Source organism: Falco rusticolus, chromosome 3, assembly GCF_015220075.1.
Source record: "Falco rusticolus isolate bFalRus1 chromosome 3, bFalRus1.pri, whole genome shotgun sequence".
Taxonomy (NCBI): domain Eukaryota; kingdom Metazoa; phylum Chordata; class Aves; order Falconiformes; family Falconidae; genus Falco; species Falco rusticolus.
Window position 1 is genome coordinate 26,940,727 of NC_051189.1, and position 16,635 is coordinate 26,957,361.

The 16,635-nt window shown below is 43.2% G+C and overlaps 2 long non-coding RNA genes across 2 annotated transcripts; both read right to left on the reverse strand.

The window, feature by feature from the left end:
- Positions 1-2,829: 2,829 nt before the first annotated feature.
- LOC119145378 lies at positions 2,830-16,459 on the reverse strand. Its single transcript, XR_005103403.1, has 3 exons — positions 12,053-16,459; positions 6,113-6,322; positions 2,830-3,158 (listed from the first exon to the last, which is right to left on the reverse strand). It is a non-coding gene; the product is annotated as an uncharacterized LOC119145378 (long non-coding RNA).
- On the reverse strand, positions 9,516-12,046 carry LOC119145379. Its single transcript, XR_005103404.1, has 2 exons — positions 11,793-12,046; positions 9,516-10,221 (listed from the first exon to the last, which is right to left on the reverse strand). It is a non-coding gene; the product is annotated as an uncharacterized LOC119145379 (long non-coding RNA).
- Positions 16,460-16,635: the final 176 nt, after the last annotated feature.

Genomic DNA, 16,635 nt, shown 5'->3' on the forward strand with positions numbered 1-16,635 from the left:
ACATTGATGGCACTACAACAGAGGCAGCTCCGCCAGAGATGGAACAGGCAAACCCACGCTTTGGCAGGATAGAGAGTTCTGCCTGCCTAGACGTAAGGGTAGCTGTCATCTTTGCAGTTTTATTTGTCTTCACCTAAGGCAGTGATAGGAATTATGTTCACACAGCAAATAAAAATAGTCCTAGTAAAAATATCCTAGGTTTTTATCCTCTCACTTTTATCTTACCGAAGAGTTATCCACATCACTTTGGAAAGCTGATACTCGCTGAACACAGCACAAGCCCTGTGTAGTGTTGGGTGCTGCCACTGATTACTGGGTAGTTACAAGTACTGAAAAAAGGGAAGGAGAAGAGCAACCCCCTGAACTTTCCACTGTTTAAGTCTCTCTTTACTGCTGTGGATTTAGCACCCTTTTCAGCTGGGGACAAGAAGTGGTTTCAAATGACTCGTGCAAATGGACTGAAGTTTCAGGGTAGCACATGCCCGGAGGACATTCTCTTCTACCTAGCTAATTCCCAAAATATAATCAGCAGGCACCAGCTGAGCTGAAGGAGCCTCTCACGCGTACAGTGCTTTACCCTGCTGGTTGACCTAGTTGTTGATGCAGGGAGTCACACACAATGCCAAGCCTGTTAAGCGACTGCAGATTTCTTTGCATAAACAAGCAAACAAGATATTAAAGAAAAGCTTCAGCTGTGCTGATAAGCTTGTAGGGGCACATAGGCCTTGTTGGCCTGGTTTGGGGTTTGGTTTGGCCTTTCTTTGAACCCAGTTAGGATGGAAAGATGTAGCAAGCTTCAGTGTGGTGCACGAGGCCGGAGGAGGCTGAGCTGCAGCTCTCTGGCCATTTGGAGCTTGCAAAAGCCCACACAGCATCAGTCCTGCTTCATACGTCACATCCTATGATGCCCTGGAAGTGTTTGCTCTGTCATGCTGGTGTATTAGTCGGAGAGATAAAAGGAAAGACTGAAACCGTCTGTGTTATAACACGCCCTAGTCGAAGGCATCACAAGGTTTCTGCGAGACAAGCAGCATCAGTAACGTTTCCATGTCTGCCTACTGATGATTTCCATATCACCTGAACATTAAAGACACTTTGAGGAACATTAAAAGGACCTGAATTTCAGAGGAGAAGTGCATAGCCATTTGTGATCAATTGCTCTGTAAAGACTACGCTGTCCTTAAAGGATCAGCTATGAACTTACAAGTGATGGTCCAAGTCCAAATTCTTTTTCACTTCTAGAAGTACACAAATGCAAAAATTGTCCTCTGCTTGCAAATACAACTTGTACTAGCCCTATGTGTTTTAGGACCATGCTGTATAAGTATTTTGGGATGGCATTTAAAAATAATGTCAGTAACATTCAGAAAATTCTTCTCAGTAATAACATTTTCTTTTCACCATCAGGCACAGTCTATGAAGTGTAGGCACTTATGGTAATTTATGATGATGATGGAGAAGCGAGGCTTGCTCCTGGAGGAAGCCCTTCTTTGTAGCCTGTAACATGGATATGCAGAAACTGGGTTTATGTTCTACTTTGAAAGGTTATTTGTAAACACTTTAAGAACTGAGGACAGGATTTACAACACACAGAGTGAGAAGGCGGTTCTTTGCTCAGTGGTATTACTGCCCAAACAGCCAGGCACTTTACTGGGTCATTTGTTGTCCTGACCTTTTTCAGGATATTTTCATCAGGTTATTTTCTTGTTTAAAATATATCTTCAGGGAGAGGGAAGTGGCCACATCATTTTATTTTATTAAAAAGACAGGCCATGGATTTTTCTTTTCAATTTGGCTATGCCTATGAGGTGAGTGCCGTGTATGCCCGTGGGAGTGGGTAGAGGGACTTCAATGCATGGATAACGTTCAAGGCAGTGATGCTTTAGTTGTAGAACTGTGATAAGCCAGAGGCAAATAAAGCTGATCTGTGTACAAAATATTCTCTATATGAAAAAGCAGATGAAGGAAGGCAGATCTTGCTCTGTTACAACTACATTTTTCAGGACCCTAAAGATCACAGGCTCTTTCCACAACATTTTTTGTGACACGTGAATGCTCTAGAAACCATTCTTCCTACAAAAGATGCCAGCATGGATGGAACTGTGGAAAGAATCTCCTCCTCACCGGCAGGACAAAGGACCCATGCAGAACTGCTTTTTCTTTGTAATATATTAAGCTGTGTAAACATTAATGGGCCATGGGTGCCGGAGCCAAACCTTCTGGGCCAGATCCAGCGACTGCAGGTGTTACCATGGTAGTGCCTCCACCAGCTTTGAAGCAAAGTCTTCTACTTGAGCAGCTCCAACATGCCGGCTTGTGTTCAGAGCCTGGGGCCTCAAGTCAGTCCCACAGACCTGCTTTTGCTACACAACTAGTTATTATCCCCTCATGCCCTCGCAAGACAATTGCACAACCACAGCAAAGGTTTGTGCTCTCCACAACATTGCTGTCAACAAAAGGTATCTTTGCATGACTTTTGGGTCATAATCTCAGAGATCTGTACTGGAACAAGGTCCCCAGGGAAGTGGTCACAGCCCCAAGCCTGTCAGTGATCAAGAAGCATTTGGATAATGCTTTTAGATATATGGTTTAACTTTTAGGTTGCCCAGTGTGAAGTCAGGAGTTGGATTTAATGATCCTCGTGGGTTGGATTCAATGATCCTCGTGGGTCCCTCCCAACTCAGGATATAGTGTGATTCTATGTTTCTTCTGTTTTCTACTTTTCCCACTTCATGGTACATGACTACAAGAATATTAGTGCAACAGTTTGGTGAAAACTTTAGATCACTAGGTGCAAGAAATAAGAACAGAAGAGGACTTAGGCTTTTTTTCTTAGCTTTTAATCATACACAAAATACCAAATAATGTTGTTCATTTACTATGCAATAGAAGTGTCATCTGTCAGAGAAAGACAAAGAAACAAGCTAATATGCAAGCTCAAGCTGTCCTCCAGTGTGTGTTACAATGGCTGGTTGGATTTTTACAGTCTGCCTCCTCTGCTCTTGTCACTTTATTCTGCCTTGGAAGTGTCTACTCAATTGTGTTAGTAACTGATCAATGGTCTGCTAGAGCCTGGATGTGAACTGTTTGCAGGATGACCTCCAAAGTGCCAGCAGCACCTGGCCGAGGGCCAGCATAGGAAAGCGGTGTCCCTCCATCTGTAAAGAAAATCATAAGGCATGAAAAGTGAATCAAACCAGAGCTATTACAATATCTTATGCAATGTTTTTAAAAGTGCCTTTATTGTAATATGTTGTGAGTATGGAAATCTTTTTCTCATCCCCCTCCCCCAATTTGTATTAAAACATATAAAAAATAGTGGCTTGTCTTTTTTCATTTGCAGAGTTTATTCCTAGAGCACAGCTTTTTAAATACGATCCTCTTCAGTATAATATCTAACTAGAGGGTACTAAACTGTGCATCTCTGCTGATAAAGGAGACACCATTTGTTTTATGGGAGGAGGCATCTGCAAGGTTTAGGTTTCTTCCTAACATCTCAGTAGCTGCATTACAAATAAGACCACCACTTATACTGCCCATATTTACATAGTCTAAATATCACCAAAGAACATAGGCTGCAAGAATCTGGGCCTAAAAGTGTCCGAGAAGTTTCTTTATCTCACTTTTTGCAATGCGTAAGAAAAGCCCAGTTGTGGTAAAATGCTCTTTGCTGCAAATTACATTTTAAGCACAATTAACATTCAAGGTTCAAATCTCGAAAAGATTCAAAGAAGGATTTCTGTGCTGCAGTTCTTTGAATTAATTCTTTGTGCATCATCTGTAGCCATTAAGTCCTCAGTATTTGTCTCATGTAGGTATGAAATTGTGATTGCCCCATTACGAAATCAAAGCAATGTTTTCATACAATGTAGAGGGTTGAGATGACACTCATTATCACATCGGTACTGATTGTGGATACCACCAGAATAGCTTTTATTAACTTAACCACCACAGGAAAGAGGTAATATGTCATTGGACTTAGCAAAATGAGTTATTTCTTCAGGATCTATTTGTAACCTAATGGCTTGCAAGAGATGAAACTGAAAAATAAGACAATTGTATCTGCAATTAGCACCACACAGCTGAAGCATACTTTGAACTTCGGCATTTATTGTATCTGTAGCTGCTATGACCAGTTTAACTGTTGTGTGGCCTTTTGGGTCAAATCCTATTCCCGTAATTGTGATAGTAAAATTAATGTATCTGAAGCTTCTGTATTTGGGCAGCTAGGATTGCCTATGCTTGAGGAACTTCAGGAAAATGTTTCTCCTTAGAAGCACAAGTATTTCCACTGACTCCACCTGCAAACTTTTCTGGTTTATATTCTTCCTCCAGCAAGCTGTAACTTTCACCTAATTGAATGAATGGATCCATATTTGTTTGCTGAGGTTTGGACAGCTTACACCCCATGTTTAGGACTTCTTAACCTAAATCACTGCAAAAGAGGAATTTCAGTTTTTGCAGTGTCATCAGTTCCAACTTCAGGGTCCCTCTGATCTTTCCCAGCCTCCCAAGGTATACAAAACGCAGTACAGTTTCTTGAAACTTGGTGTGCTTCTTTCCAAAGAGCTCACCAGCTGAAGGGGGGGTGTGAATGACTGTTAATGCATTCTCTGCTTCATATTTTTTTCTCCTGAAATACTGCATGTAATTTGGCTGATTTTGCAATTATTGTGGTAAATGCTAATATTGCAGAGGTTTTATTATTATTATTTAAATCATGTTATTTTTAATAGTGTTCCCGCACATCAGAGTCTAAGCACATTCCTGGCAAGGAGCCTCTGTAGCTCATAGCTCCTCCTCTCACAGCTTAGTTGCTTCAAGTTGATGCTGTGACTGCCATTACAGCGACACTTTCAGAGCATCATTCAAGCACATTAATGCAGCTTTAATTACTGATATGTTTACTCTGCCAATATACAAGCTCCACTGTACCATCCAGATAATTCTTCAAGGGCATTTATGTTTATGTATTTACCCAAAGCACAGAATCACTTGACCTTTAGCTAAAGTTTGTTGCTTTATCTCTCTGTAGCACGCTCCATACAGTCCTCTCAAAATTTATTCCTCACAGGTTTAAAAGCCATCATTTCCACTGCCTTGATATGAAAACTTGAACTTCTGATCTGGGGTTTGGGTTGACTTTTCCCTTTTTATTTCCCCTTGCAGCTTCTTTGGAATATCAGGATTCTGATCTGCCTGCAAACCCCGAGCAGTTAAATAAAACTTTGGGCAGTTTTTCTGCTTAAGGGCATGGTTTCACATTGCTTGTTATGACAGCCTTGCAGTGTCATTTGTTATCTGGCATGGGTAGGTATGTAACTTTCTATTTTCATTGGAATCTCACTTATTTATCCTCTGTTCTGTAAGTACTGGAAGATTAACATGTCATTAGTATTCTTTGTGGTCTTTTGAAAAATATCAGCTGAATCATTATAACATGAGGAAAATGGGTACCTCTCAATTTTGCCTCAAGTTTCCCTCCTATTAGGGCATGCAAACTATGTGAAAACTTCATTTTTGGCTTGAGCCAAAAGCAGTTGCACATAGAGCTGAACATTAGTGAAAACTAATTACACCGTGCTCAGCTTCCCAGCAAAGGAAGAAAAGAGGAGTTATCAGAGGAGGATGAGCCAAGAGCATGACCTGGTTTTCTAACATCGTGCACAGGGAAAGACATAAGCTGCGGCTGATGAGGAATGCTAACAGTATTGTGCAGCTGGCATCTCATGCTAAAGCAAGCAGCCACAGTGACAGCTTGGTAGCGCCACTGGGAGAAATCAGCACCCATCTTGCGGGAAGCAGAGCTGCATGCTTTCTCATCAACGTCCTAAGGGATTTCACTGCAGCACTTTATTATTACCTTTATTTTATACTTCACTCATTGGGTCATTAAGGATGCCATGTGAATGTGTGATTTAAATCTCCCATATGGGACTCTGGAAAATGGAAACAGTACGTGGGCCCCACAGCTCTGAGGTGTCGCCAGCCCGTGGAAGCTCATCTGAGGTGTGGTAGGAAGAGACAATTTGCTCCACGGACAGCAGCAGTAACTACGTCTGCTTCCCACAATCTGTGCCTTATTTTTTGCACTGCAGAAATCTCAGCTCACCATACCACATCCTCATCTCCCTCCTTCTCCACAGTCCCAGGTTGTCTCCATATCCCCTAACACCCCTTGCCCATGGCAGCCTGCCAAGGGCCAGCCAGGGAGGAGGCAGTGTGTGCTGTGGCTGGTCCAAGCCATTGCTGTCTGGCTAAATGGAGCAGATGATCGCTGAGCTTCTGCTGACACCTCATCTCAGTGCAAGCAGCCACTCTGCTGCAGAAAAAAAATGATGAGTAGAATGTGAGTTTTACCCAGTGCCCTCCCACCAAATAAGAGGACTCTATTTGCTAAATAAATCCTGTTCACTTTGAAGAAAATGCTGAAGACAAGACCTGCTGCAGGTGGGACTTTTAACAGGACTCCCTAGAATAAGACAGGTGCTACCCTGGAGAAATACAGAGACTTTGGAGTGCTAAAATCACAGGGCTGTATCTGACTGGAGCCTGGGGGAAGGTATAGTGAGTATGATGGATTGCCTTTGCTGCAAGGATAGACTGCTACTACCGATATCTGTAGCCTTCCCTCAAACTGCAAAAGAAGCAGCTGTTTGCCACTTTCTGGTATTTCTGTTGGAAAACTGAAGTTTTCAAGTCATGTATCATCTGTCAAAAATCTTTATGAATCTTGCTGTGATAAATGCAAGAGTGATAAATACGTACTACAGAGTTTTGCAGCGGAGATGCAGCGTTTGCTGTTTCAGGCAGCCCTAGCTCAGTCACGCAGAGTTGGTTGAGGGCTCTTTTATCTAGACGGAGAACCTCAAGGAAATGTTATCCTGGTGAAAAGGTTGGCAGGAGACAGGATGATGAGAATATTCTTCTGATCAGAATTTAGAAATCAGGCAGCTTACGAAGACAGTAACAAGACAGAGCTTTAGAGTCAGAGCAGAGTTAACTTTCTAGAGTTGGAGACAGAGCTTTAGAAAGTACCAAACACAGCGGTGTCTTAGCTGTGGTGGGATTACCCATGTCAAATCTCCCTGTTGTCATCGCTAGTTTTATTCAAGGTGAACAGATTTAGGAACACATTGTATATACAGCAGAGTAAGAAGGATGATTTGAATGTCTAGCCTATTTCCCCTCAGGAAGAATGCTAAGATGCTCTTATCCGCATTTCTGCGTAGTCCTTGGCAGAAAGGATAACCCGTGGTTGCTAATTTTAAGACTGTACTGAGAACAATATGGTTATTTCGGGTGGTTTTGAATGTTCATCATGAAACACCAGTACATTTTCTGAGTTTGCCTTTATCCCCAGTGATCACCTCTTCCTATCATCTTCAGAGGGATTAAACTGTTTTAAACTGTTGAGGAGTCTCTTGCACAACAAGAAGCAAGAAAACATGGAGCTCAGAAAATAAGGGAAAGTACTAGGATGAAAAAAAATGCCCAAGGAATTAGATAAATAGAAGAAAGAAGAAACATTATGGAAACTGTAGAAGAGTGTGAGACTTAGAGATGTGCCTGGTGGGGCTGCAGCCAGGTGTGGGTGGATGGAAAGGGAGAAAGGACTGGGAGAGCAAAGGGGGTTTGGAAGGGGGTAAGCAAGTGTGTGTGTGTGACTGGGGCAGGGCGCCCCAGTGTAGGTGGCCCATGGCCTACCTTGTCATTTTCAAGGTAGCCACAGAAAGGGGAACTAAATGCCTCCTTCTGTAACCCCTCGTGTTAAGAAAGGAAAGAATTTTCCCTAAATAACAACCAGAATTTTCTGTGCCAGCATTATTTTGAAACTGGGAATAAAAAAAAAACCCAAGGTGGGATAGACCTGTCCTTTAACAAATAGGAAGAAATCTGAATATGAGTGAAAAATATGATGTTATTATTTTATAAAATTTACAGTTGAATTTTTAAAGTCCCTGTGGTAATTTTCTGTTGCTCCTTTTATTTTTTTGTAAAGACTGGAGGCTGTTAGTGTAGTGTGGGATATGAAAAAACTCAATACTCTTTCCACTGTAGCAGTTAACTCTACAGGAAGACTTTCCAGAGTCTTGGAGATCTGGTATTTCATTTGTGCCCTGCTTTTGCCAGCATGGAATTTCAACGGGCATCAAAATATCAAAGCCTGACATTCACAAGGTAGCTTTAATACCTTGCAGAAATGGTAAAATTCGGGCAAGTAATTTTTCCTTAATTCCAAGCAGTTACATTTTTAGTCCGAATGTGATTTCTGCGATCAGGTGCTCTGCTGCTACCTCTTTTTAGCCTTTTATTTTGTAAGGCATTTACGTTCCTCAGCTGGATTAGGTCCACATGAAGAAGTCATACACTGAAGGCAAGGAGTGATAATGGAAATTCAGAGCGCAGGGCAGCTGAGTAAGCTCCGTGGCAAGCAATGTTGCAGAATAAGAGCTAACAATTTGAAAGGTCAAATGTTTGTATTCTCAGAGACTACGCTCTCTTCATTAACTTGCAGTTGCCATGATAATCTCATGATAAATTTCAGGGAAAAAGAATTAATAATTGACTTGTCAACAATTAGAAGAGTTATGTTTAAAATGCCATAAGAACATTCAAATTCAGACATTTTCCTTATGAGTATATGTATTCATTAAGTGACTGTAAATCACTAAGAGGGAGAATAATTAAGGTTTTTGTCTTTATGCAATGAGGAGAATTACATACAAAATTCTTACCGTTTAAGATTTCTTTGTGAAAATGATGACTTGCACATTGACAAGGATTTATTAATGAAACTCATTCATGGAATGACTTTTTTTCTAGACTTTAATATCTCAAGTTGAAACTTATCAGTTTGCCATGGTTTAAGATATATTAGACTTGTTAAATGCAAGAGTATAACCATTAGCTTTGGATAATAAATGGTCTCTTGTAAGAAATAATTTAGCATATCATCAAAGCAAATAGTAGAACTAATTGCATTCCATTTATCATTGGCCATGTCAAATCTGGTGTGGTATTTAAAAGCAAACTTTGTCTGAGAATTAAACGCAAGTCATTGACATTGATTATGCTTATGATTGTATTTACATGTGGTAAAATCTCAGAAACACAGTCCCTAGATATTATTATAATCATTCATTTAAACTCCGCTTCTATTACAGAAAATGGTAAACATTTATTTGGCTTCTCAGAGTAAACCTAAGCCCAAAGCCCTGCTCCATAACTAGAAAAATATGGGGATGTTCTGAGCAAAGGACTGTCTGGGAGGTGGTAACCTTAAGTACACACTGTTTTAGGCATTTTTTTCCCATGATGGATGACATTTGGGCAGCCATCTCTCCCTCCAGCTCCTGAGCTGATGTGGACATCCAGCTCAGCTGTGGGATAGAAGCAGCTTCCTAGATGCTGTGCTGGGTCCCTGCCCCACAGTTCTAGGCAGTAGAGAAGAGATGAAACAAATTCTAAAGTATGCAAGAAAATTATATATAAGAAAGAAAGATTTTTCCCCCCCCCCCCAATAATGAACAGCCATTATCTGCTCCTTTGGAAAACCACCTTTAATAAAAAAACCCAAATCCCAGTCCTGGAGCACCAGGCAAAGCCCAAGACTAGTTCCAGTGGTGTTTTTCATGAGCAGGTGCAGGGTAAGTAGGCAGGGAGCAGCCACCACAGTATGCTTACAGTTACCAGTAATAGCTCCTCGAATAAGACCATCTCTCTCCTGCAGAGGCTGGGTGTTTTGTTGTCCCCTGACCTAGGAGCTCTCTGCAAGGGAGGTAAGCATCAAAGGCATGGCCCTGGCAGGACACTGTGGCTGGGAGAGGGCTGGAACCCCTGAGGGCTGCCTGGGGCTGAAGGCTGAGCTCAGCTCAGCTCTCATCAGCTCCACAGCAAGCCAGTGGGGCCTCGGTTGCAGCCCCGCTGTCCTGCGGGCTTCCTGGATGTGCATGACCCCACTGCCCCGCACAATGTCTTCCTTGGGGTCTTGTCTTGGGGTTTTGGAGATGTTAAAACTAGTTGAGATTTTCTGGCTTAGCACTTAATGTCTTCTGCTTTGAGTGTGTACACTGAGCCGTACATACTTGCTGCTAAAACAGTGCATGACAAGAGGATTGGGTACCAATCAGAAGACACTCCTCCGGCTTTGCCTGGTGCTCGCTTCATGTTCAGCTTTCAAGCTGGTCAGATTTGGAATGAACTGACTATTTTGATCAGCTGCAAGGAAAAGAGTATAATAAAGATAACCCAGCCCTGGTTGCTTTGCTTTGCTAACTTTCCTATTGCTTCTGCAAATCTGGCTGGCAATAGCAAAGCCAGGGGATAGCACTGATGCAGTATCCTGAGCAGATGATATCCATAGCTACTGTTTCGCTTCCAGCAATGTTATGTCTGGTCCAGGACATATCCCCACATTCTTGAGCCAATGGTGGGTAAAGTCCTAAACAAGATCAGGGATCTTAATGGCAACAAAATTAAAAAGGTATTTCTTTCCCCATTTTTGAGGACCACAGAAAGGCTGAGCCTAGGAAAAAAACGTGCAAGCTACAAATCTTAGAGTTAAGGGCCAGCCCCGAGAGAGAGAAAGGCAGGTACAGAAACATGGTTTCCTAGAGGTAGAGATCAAACTTGGTTGCATACAATTAGGGACAACAACAACAAAGCAGCATGTTGACAGACGACCTGTTTGAAGGCCCCCAACTACCAATAGCATCACTACTGCAGTGGTCTGATAACCAAATGGGTATGAGTTTTTTTCATTTTTTGCTTGCCACGGAGCTTACTCAGCTGCCCTGCGCTCTGAATTTCCATTATCACTCCTTGCCTTCAGTGTATGCCTTCTTCATGTGGACCTAATCCAGCTGAGGAATGTAAATGCCTTACAGAATAAAAGGCTAAAAAAGGGTCCTGAACCTGCTCATTCCTGTATGTACCTGACATGGATCCTGCAGATCCTTCTGTATGTTCTTAACTGGGTTATAGGGGTATTAGTCCATGCTGGTCTCTATTGCTAGCCTATTATCTACGGGTTTTCTGGTCTTTATGGGGGCAAAAATGAAAATTCTTTGTGAAAAGGTCTGTCAAGTTCTAAGAGGAAAAATGCATGTGTTACAGAAAATTCAAATGCAGAGGGAATTCTGTTCCTTTTTCTTCTGCTAACATTAGCAACTCTATTCATGCAAGCAAAGTAAACAGGATTTATCTTAAATGGGTCAAGTATTTTTTCTCAAATTTGTTGTCACTTGCTTTGAAAGCAGTGGAAAGAATTTGCTGGGGTTTTGTCTAAGAGTCCTGCCCCTTTCACCCTGGTAGGAAAGGCCTCTGCCTTGGCTTGTGGTTCTCTCATCCCCAAAATGTGTGAGACAACATTGTCAATAAAACAGAAAATGCAGGCACATGTTTGGAGGCATCTCAGACAGTGCTGAAGTGCAATCTCAAGAGACTACTTCCTTTTCACTGCTTTTGGGTGACAAGGGGGAGATCACCGCCACCTCTCAGAGCTGGGAGGGTGATGAAAGACATTGACAAGTGGAAAGTGCTTCTGCAGGGGTTAGCTGGAAATCTTCCTCTTGAAGGCTGTGGGTCTTCACTCTTGACAGAATGCCCTACCAGCCAGGGGAAGCTCAGAAAAACTGGGGGCTGCTGGGGGACACTATGCCTAGAAACCACAGGAAGAACACGTGCGTGTTCAGAAAGCTGGAAGGTGACTGACAAGAACAACTAGCAAGCCAAGCAGTCTGAAAAGACTCTGCATAGAGCTAGGACCACATTTGGGGAGGGCTACTTACACAGGAACTGCAGGGCTGAGAATAAATATCTGGGAACAAAACTTCCTTGGAAATGCAACAACCAACCACAGAGTATTCATTCTGAAAGTTAATAAAAAAGAACTCCCTGTTCAGTAGCCACCAGTATGCACATGATATGCATATTTTTAACCTCCTTGCATGGTCCACAGACCACTTTATCCTGCTTTAGTGTTTGGGCATCCAAATATGTAAGATTTGACATGTTATATATCAAATAAGATAAGCTGATATAGTCTTACCGCTGCTGACTAGGTCACTCTTCTGGGAACCACCACCTCCTGTTTATCTGCAGAGGGAAACGCCATGCCTCTTCTCCAGTCCAGAGATACTTGTAATGAGAAATGATCCATTCCACGGAGGCCTAACCTTCGACCTCCAGCTGATCCCTTCAGGTTTTAGTGATGATCCATGACAAGTGGATAGCAGGAACTTGAATGGGTGTGATTAATACCAACTCCGTATCTATCATGCAATGAACACGAGTCATTTCTAATCTGGGCTGGACTTGGGCACATTTCCTAACAGCAAAATGTCTATAACCTGTTGCAGATACTTAAAACTTCTGAGTTTTCTTTACTAGTTAAGGTGGAGTAGGCATGCAGGTGGCTAGACTCCCAAGTAATGCTCATATTTGAATATTTTCTTCAATAGTCCTTATTTAATAGCTCAGATGTTTAGTTCACAGTCACTTTCATTTAGTCTCTGCCCATCCAGTCTGCATTTTTTGGAGGTGAAGACATTCTAGCACTGGACTGGAAAGAGTTTATAGTATATTGCTGGATACTCCTAAACCATGACTGAATTTTCTTTTGTCCTTTCCTTCTACCTTTGATTTTTGTAAAACAACCTCAATTTACTTTAACTTATTTGTGAATCTTTATATAGTGCTTTGAGCCACTGTTTCCATTAACTTTGTGTAAACAACTTAGCACGAGTATGAGATCTATTTTGTAACTATTCTCCGTAGAAATTACACTTAAACTCACTCTTCTGAAACCAATCTACACTAGAAAGTTGGGACCTTATTTCCATCCCATAATGCTGTTTTGATCCAGCAAACCATTCAGTAAATATAGGTGAGAGGCGACTGCTCTGTGTGAGTCAAGGCAGAGATGTCTTTCCTCTCATCACCTCTGCGCTTTTAATAATTATGAATCACTCCTCCAGCTGGTTTTCAGTATTTCTGTCAACTGGACAGGAACAATGATAGCTCCAAAGTATGCAGCAATGAAAAAGGTCTAAAGATCAGGGTACCAATTGATATTACTTCCACAAGGTCCGATTTATACAGGTCGTTTTACTAAAAAGAGGGACTATTGGGGCACTAGCATTTCTACAGTACTGTGGATATGAGGGATCTCCAGCCTTCATTTTTCTTTTCTCATGCCTCTGCCCTGTGCATGGGCGTTCCTGCCCCGAGCAGCTCTGACAAAAATGCAATTTGTACTGATTCTTTCCTCCCACCACAACGGCCTCATGCTCCGGCTGGTTGACTACAGATTGTCAACTATATGTGGAACTGAGTGCCACTGTGTGTGAGAGTATCCAGGGCAGGGATCATACTGTCACATTCAAGCATTCAGAAATCAAAGTAACCTTTTCCCTCCATCTGAAGATGGACTGTTGTTTGCATTTGTCTTCTGCCACGCTGAGTTTTCAGAAGCTAGGGACATTTTCTTCTTAATGGAAGATGAAATTCCTGTGTAATCACATAATTCCTGCACCTGAGGCTTTTAAGAAAAAACACTGACTGCTGCAGGAGTTGGCAGCAGTAGGGGAAGAGGAAGAGGAGATGGAGGAGGAAATAATCTCATTCTCTCACTGCAGGAGCGGAATCTGACCCCACTGCTGATGTCTGGTGATAGAGGGTGCATCAGAGAGGGAAAGGAAATGGGAGAACCAGAGGGGAGAAGAAGTAGCCCATAGGAAGACATAAAGAGAAGGAAATACTTGGGATTAGCAGGGAAGGTCATGGGGCTATGCAGCCTTCAGACACCTGTCCAAAGCAATTTGAAGCTCCTGACCGCTGGGCTCCCTCACCAGTGAGTATTTTTTGCACTCCAGAAGATGAGGTGGGGAAGGGTGTCTTTCCTGCTCCAGTTAATCTGCGTCAAAGGGTAACACCTCACTTTGTCTACATCCAACTGTGAACTGTGCTGAAAGGAAAGCCTAGAGGCAAAAAAAAGAAGGAAATGTGGTAGAAGTGCCTCACAGCTGGAAGTAAGGGGAACTCAGGGCTGGACATGTATTTTGTGCACTGCTGCCTTTTTACCTTTGGAGAACAAAATGTGAATTGTTACTCTGGTAATCTATGAAACCTGCATATGGAGCCATCAAATGTTAGGAATCCAAGTATTATAACTGAGTGTAGAGAAGTGTTAATGACGTAGAAGGAAATTTTATATTAGTCTCTCCAGACAAAAAGAGGACTGCTGTTTTGTTTAGCACTGTACAAAAAATATAGAAACATTGAGCTGTGGCATCAGTTTTCTAGTTCTGTGTTAATATCACCAGTGGTATGGAAACACTGTATAAAGAATTCATCCATCATTTTTTTCTCATTGTGTATATAATGACTACACAGTTCAGTCTTGTGCTCTCCCAAACTGTGTGCCACTGTTTTGTTTTTTTTTTAGTAGAGTTGAAAGGATGAAGTTTATGTTTCTGTTTTCAAGTGTTGCTTCCTTTGTATGAGCAGGAAATCCTCCCTCCCTCCATACATTTAAAAAATAGCTGACAGTGCCCCCAATTAATTGCATATCAAACTGAAGTTCTTCCTGTCCTACGTGACTGTCCTCCCCTCTTAAATAGTCCATCTGTTTTTTTTAATCCCAGTGCGAACATTAAAAACATCCCCTACTTGCCAAAACAAAAACTCTTCTGGGAAGATGAATGTAGATGAAATGGCAGTAACTGATGTGCCAGTTACATCATTCATATATCACTGGGATATCTTTGGATATTACCATCAGAAGACATCTAAGAACACAGATAAAATACATAATTCTACATGGAACTAGTATTGACTTATTCTTTGCCTTTTCCATGCTGGATGACTTTTTGGCTGCACCTAAACATCTCCAAACTAGTCAAGTCCCTTTTCTAGTTTAAATTCCTTCCAAAAACGTGTTTTGAAAACTCTGCCTTCCCAAAGAATACAGCTTTCTGGATTGCTTCTCTGTGCATATCACTGTAACCTTTGCCCTCCCTTCTAACCCTTCCTCTTTTGTTTGCCTGTTAATGATTCACATTTATTGTGCCATGTCCAGCCTCTGCCCAGATCTCTCTTCCTATCTCTCTATAGCTTTTTTGGTTTGGGTTGGTTTTGTTTCTTTTTTTTTAAATATATTCTGATTCTTCCTCCCACACTTGCATGCTGGAATAGGAACCCAAACGAACAAGTCAGTCACTGATGAAGGGTACGATACAGAATATACCTGAGAAAACAGCAGTGTAAACCACTCCATTTTTAGTCCTTAATGCAGGGATTGGCTGCAAATGTACGTGAGAGGTCTTCTTACTTTCTAATCGATGTGCCTGCTTTTACTGACTTCATAACCTGCTAGGGCTGTTATCAGGAAAGATGAGACACTGTAATGAAACTGCATGTATTTGTCAGTTCACTTCCTCCTCATTTAAAATCGCTTGCAAAAGAGAAGGTGACAACAGATGAAAAGAGTAAACAAACTCCATCCCTGCATGCTGTGGAACCTCAGCCTCATTTTATTTCTGAAGAGATGACAGGTGTGCATCTATTCACTGCTTTTCTAAGTTCTTTCTGCTATAAAGCTAAACCCAGCTTTGTTTTGGGGAAAAAAATAGCCAACTGTACTAGCATACCCTTTAAAAAATAAAATGAACGTGCCCAGAGATTAACAATTACTTTCCAGAACAAGTTATTTCTTGGTGAACTACATAACTATGTATTTTAGTGTCCGGAAAGAATTGTGACTACTGCAATGAGGTCTTTTTCGAAAAACCAGCCCTGTGTGGTTTGGTGAAATTGACAGGGTGGACTGGGGCTGGCAGATCAGGGATCCTTCCCAGCTCCGCCATGGAAGAGCTTTGTGACCTTTAACTGAGGCATCTGATCTCCGAGCGGCTGCTTCTCCCCTTGCAGCTGAGCCGCGCTTCCTCACAAGGGCATCACGGAAGGACTGAAGGCGTTGGGATGTGCTGAAGACGTCCCAGTGCTTCAGTGGAACTCTGTGAGAGACATGGGCCAGCTAGATCCGACAGTTCGTGATTCTACTTACAGGACCCCTGAAATCCCAAAACTGGTGAAAGAGGAGGCTGCCAGGTCAGCTTGCCCACGCTCAGTGAGCCAGCGCGAGTTACCGGGCTGCTGTCAGCCCAGGACGGAGGCTTCCAGCCGGCGGCGGGCACCCGGCTTCTCCTCCCCGCTGCTCACTGCTCAGTGGCACAGGACGGGCCCTGGTTTCGCGGAAGCCATCACTGCGGCACAGGTTCGAGCTGCCAGACAGAGGCACGCACGGGTAACGGCCTGCCCGGACCCTGACGGGCGCCTTCGCGCCCTACGCGGCCCCTGCCCTGCCTCCTGTCAGGCACCACCGCGGGACCCGCCGCCCCCGCAGCACCCACGGCGCCAGCCACCGAGGGTACCAGCCCCGCCGGGCGGGTCGCGTCGCCTCCCCCGGGGCCCCGGCCCAGCCCCGCCCCTCCCGCACCTGCGCCCGGCCCGGCCCCGGCCCCGGCAGCGGCGCGGGGGGCGCTGCGCCGCCTCCATTTTGGGCGGCGGGGCCCGGGGCGGCGGCGCCCTCCTGCCCGGCGGCGGCGCTCGGCGCATGCCCGCCCGGCGCCT